Raw genomic sequence first — 5,667 nt, 5'->3', positions numbered from 1 at the left:
TTTGTTGAAGAGGCTGTTTTTTCTCTAATGTATGTTTTTGGTGCCTTTGACTAATATAAGATAACTGTAATTATGTGGGTTAATCTCTGTATCCTTTATTCTATACCATTAGTCTACCAGTATATTTTGGTGCTAATACCATGCTGTTTTTGTTATTATTGTTCTGTATTATAGTTTATAGTCTGGTATAGTGATGCCACCTGCTTCACTCTTTTTGCTTTAGCTGTTCTGGGTCCCTTATTTTTCCAAATGAATTTCGTGACTACTTTTTCTATTTCTATGAGGAGTGTACTCTTCAGTTTATTTCAGGAAATAGAAAAATAAGGAACACTTCCAAACTCATTCTATGACGCCAATATCACCCTGATTCTAAAACCAGGCAAAGACACATTAATGAAAGAAAACTTCAGACCAATATCTCTAATGAACTTAGATTAAAATTCTCATTAAAATTCTGGCAAATCGAATACAAAAACATATCAAAAAGATAGCACACCATTATCAAGTGGGGTTCATCTCAGGGATGCAAGATTGGGTTCAGAAATCAATAAATGTAATTCACACATTAATAGGAAATAAAGATAGGAACCATATGATCATCTCAATAGATACAGAAAAAGCATTCAACAAAATACAGCACTCCTTCATGTTTAATACTAGAAAAACTAGGGATAACAGGAACATATCTCAACATTGTAAAAGCTATCTATGCTAAGCCCCAGGCCAACATCACTCTAAATGGAGAAAAATTGAAAGCATTCCCTCTAAAGACTGGAACAAGACAGGGATGCCCTCTTTCACCACTTCTATTTAACATAGTTCTTGAAACACTGGCCAGAACAATTAGATGAAAGAAATTAAAGAAATAAAGATAGGAAAGGAAGAACTCAAATTAGCACTATTTGCTGATGATATGATTCTTTACATAGAAGACCTAAAAAATACCCAGAAAACTTCTAGAACTAGTAAATGAATTCAGCAAAGTAGTAGGATACAAAATCAACACCTATAAATCAAAGACATTTCTTATAAGTGTGACAAATCCTCTGAAAGGGAAATGAGCAAAACTACCCCATTTACAATAGCCTCAAAGAAAAAAAAATCTTGTGAATCAACCTAACAAAAATGGAGAAAGACCTCTACAACAAAAATTACAGAATGCTAAATAAAGAAATTAAAGAAGACTTTAGAAGATGGAAAGATCTCCTTTGTTCTTGGATAAGCAAAATTAATATTATCAAAATGACCATACTACCAAAAGCATTATACAGATTTAATGAAATTCCAATCAAAATCCCAATGACATTCTCTTTGAACAGGATGTCACCGTACAACTGGATGGTTTCATTGGCCCCAGAGATTCCCAAGAGGTGTCAGCCTCTGTCTCTGGGCAGTTCAAAGGCCCTTAATTTATTTTCTGCTTTCAACAGGGAGAAATGTTGAAGTGAATTCCTGCACCCTTTTAGTGGACAGTTAGGCAGCCATACAAAATTGTTTAGGAAGGTTATAATCATATGATGACAGGGAAAAATGTCAAGTGAAATTATTGCAATAAAAATCTACGCATATCACTATTAAAGCACATGCATGCCATGTACATAGGAGAAAATGGAAAGAGAATGGCCAAAATTCAAATGTGGTTTATAATGTTTTCACTAGGAGTGATTAAGCAAATTGCATTCTAATTTTCTGAGGTGGTAATTTATATTTAATTTTAATAATTTTCTATTATTATTAATATTTTTAAATATTATTAATAATTTTTTATTATTGTTTTTTTGTAGTTCCTTTTCTGTATTCTGATCACTACTAGTTCAGTAATATTCAGTTTTTGCTTTATGCTGAATAATCTGCTGGACATTGAGAATGTGGGATCAAATATAGAAGTTTATCACATAACAATCAATGGAATGTAATCTGTGGGAGAATTTTTTCCTAAATTTCAATCTGTATCTGTAGTGCTACCTTTCCAAATAATGCATCATCATTAATATGATAGCTGGTGGGAAGGTAGTGAAATCATGGAGTTAAAGTCTTTTATCTGTGAAAGTGAAGAAGAAATCAGAAGAAGATTTTATAAAAAAGTATCCTAAAAAGTTGTCGGTTGGGAAACAAAAGGGAAAAGAATAATAAAGACAGTTATTTAGTTTTGCATAACAGTATAAAAATATATAAATTCCAAATACTTCAATTTTATCATAGTCTCTTGGCACATAATCCAGACTTATAGTACTGTACTGTACTGTCTTGGAACTTTTCTCTGAACTCCACCTTTGTTTTCTTACTCTATTCGCACATACCTTAGCATGGTTCTTGCATTTGAAAGTGGTGGAATGTTACTGAAATGAAGATCTTGAACAGCAGTGCACAGGTGACCCTAGTGATCCATACAGAAGATCCTCTATATTTGGAAGATTATTGTATTAGCAGTTTAGCATGTTAGAAAAACAGATTGGGGATTTCTTGGTAAATAAGTGGTTATAGTCCTCTATTATTAAATTCATGATCCAATGTTTTATTTTAAACTATATTTCCAGTATTATTTTCCTAGAATAGTTGTGGGGTTTACACATAGAATGACAAGTGGAAATATATGTAATAGCATTCATGTGTTTTCCCATGTGACTAATAGATGAGCCTCTCTTGTTCTGCTGTACAAGTCTCTTAATTTCTGTTTCAGTTCCTTATATGTTTATCAATGATAATAAATAACATACTTACTTTTCTACCTACCTGTGCCATCATCATTTTATTGTGAATATCAAATGAAAAATGTAAATAAAAACATTTTTCTACATAGAAGTGAAGTACATATGCCAATCATCAAAAATAGTAGACATAATGATAAAACCAACATACTGCATCTCACTTATGACAAAACTGTGTTTATCCAAAAGAGGAGATCAAATATTTAAGTACTCCTTCTACTCAATTACTGCTACCACCCCTAAAGTTCTTGCCCAACAGAACAGTTAAAGCAAGTGTAGGAAGAGTGTCAATAGTTACAAATGACATGAATAAATTGCACTGCAAGCAAGTTTGAGTTAACAAAGGCTAAGCTATCTTGGTATTTTTACAGTTTTGATTCTGATTATTTATAGTATAATTTATAGTAATAGATTTTGTATTTTCAAACTAATAGAGTTAAAGAAGGTGGAAGAACTGGACAATGATGGAGAAATTATCCAAATATCATTCTTAATTTTCCAAAGTTTGTCCAAATTTCATAAGTGACCTCCTGTGTTGAGAATATTGTCCTTATAATTTATACATTTTTTTCATTTGAAATAAACTTACAATCATTCCATTAAGTGGAATTTTTTATGAAGGTGCTTCCTTTTGTTTTCTGTGGTGCTGGGGATTAAAACCTAGGTACTGACACATGAGAAGATCACCCCCAGGCCCTACTTAGGCAAATTTCAATTCTGTTGTATGAAAGAATTGGATTCTCCAAGAGAGACAACTTTGTGACATCTAGTAAAAAAGCAAAGGTTCACAGACAAAGGAATGAACCAAGTGATAGAGGAATGGTTAATAATATTGATCATTGCATAAAGACTACAGTTAGAATGTTGAGGGATTTAGACTTGTCAGCAAGTCTCTATGGGAAAAAAGCAATTTCACTATGGCACATCTAATATTTATAGCATATGATTTGGCACAAAAATTGTTCTATGAAATTATTTTGAAAATCCATTGATTGTTTCATGTATCTCTGATATCAATATCCATCGGTCTGTTCTTTTTTTAACTTTTGACTACATGGGCAGAAAGTCTAGTTGTGTGTGGGGTTGGGGTGTTTATTCATCCAGCTGATGTCATTCCTGCTTAATTAGGGTGAAGGGTATTTCAGCAGAAATTGAACATCTGGAGTCACCATGCTGTCCCACTTTTCCTTCTCCAAGGCACATATTATTAATTTAGCTGAAATCCAGGAAGTTTCTAAAGTATTCCCTTACTTAGTGATGGGGTCTGGACAGGCACTGTGATAACTGAGAGATCTGCAGAGGCAGGGAGGCCATGTCATCTTCTCCTTGCCTTCTTGTATGATGCAGATCTTAAAAGAGAAAGATGCCCTTTCTATGCCCAGAAGAAAAGGACATCTTATGTCTAGAGACTCAAGTCACAAAAGAGAATATGAACCAAAAGAGCTTGCTATATTTCCCCAGCTTATTAACATTGTAAACTTTTGTCCTTCAATCATATTTCACCAGGACTGTCTGTTCCTCACCAAACCTCCTATAAAGTGTATGCAATTTAAGATCTTTCTTCAATTCTTCCTTCCTTGTAAAGCCTCCTCTGTCATACACAACATATATTAAATAAATGTGCATTGTTTTCTCTTTCTAATCTTTATAAGGCCTTAGCATGAACCTACTGTGGGGTGAGGAAAAGGTATTTTTATCTCATCTAGTCATATATAATCAATTTGCATTAAGTGCTGAGGGCTATTGCCAAGTAGGAATGATGCATCGAAATTTCCTTGCCAGCGTACCCCATGTTGCTTAGAGGAAGGACTCCTGGAAATGGACTTGCCTTGGACATTCGCTGTGACATTGCATGTATGTTTGAGAAAGGTGACCCTGCTCAAGGACAAGGGTGGATCCAGGTTTAGGGTGTATCCTGCAGGTTTTAGGAAGTATCCTGCTCCTTGGGTTTAGGGCGTTCCCGGTTTAGGACAATCTGGGTTTAGGGCAGTTCCAGGTTTAAGGTTATTGCTGCTGGGAATAGGGCGTATCCTGCTGCCTGAGTTCTCCTGGAATTCAGAAAGTTTTTGGGATTAAAAGCCTGGTGGAGTACGTGAATTTGGCCGCAGAACTTGGATTTCCCCAGAATTTGTTTGTTGAGTTCGGGAATAAAGAATTGCTGTTTGAATCTACAAGGTGTGTGGTGGCTCGTGATTCTGTGCCCAGCCAGACTGCGGCAATTAAGTACTCATTAGTTTCTTTATTCAGTCCTTAGGTACGATGAAAAATAAAATTCATACAAAGACTTGAAGAGGATTTAGAACTAGTAAGGTATAATTTCTCTCAGAAAATTTACTTTTCTGTTCATTCAAAAAACTCTGTACATAAAAGTGTACAACTTTTATTCTAACATTTCTTTCTGTAAGGTTGTGCTATGTAAAAAATCTAAATATGAATAACAATACCTGAATCAATTGCTTGATAAGCACCAGCTAGTGTTCCTAAATACTTTGTTACCTTTGGAAAGAAAGGCAGAGGCCAGCTAATTGCAAAGTGATGAACACTTTCAATATCAATACACTTAGAATGCAGACCACGTTTGGCGTGCTTGATTTATAAATTTCACACAGTTACCCATATTCATAAAATATTGCCCACTGAGCAATATAAATAGGCCTTTTATATATGCACCGATAATAAAAAAGGTAGCCCTGCCAAGCATCTAGCTGTGTTGTCAGATTCCAGATTAATAGCCAATCTACTTGGAACAGATGTTAAATCCTCATTTACACCAGTGTGTGTCTATTGTCTATTTCCGGTGGAATGGGTTTTGCTCTGATCAATAAACGTAGCAGCATAGTTGTTCATCTTGTTAGAGAGGTCAAAGCAGTGACAGAGGTACATCTGTTTTCATGTCAAATAATGTCTGAGGTAATGAATCCTCTCCAGTTAGATAAACAACACTGCTGCAATTGTCCTT

The sequence above is a fragment of the Urocitellus parryii genome, chromosome 3 (assembly GCF_045843805.1).
Source record: "Urocitellus parryii isolate mUroPar1 chromosome 3, mUroPar1.hap1, whole genome shotgun sequence".
In the NCBI taxonomy this organism is placed as follows: Eukaryota; Metazoa; Chordata; class Mammalia; order Rodentia; family Sciuridae; genus Urocitellus; species Urocitellus parryii.
Note: the sequence above shows the minus strand (reverse complement) of the source record.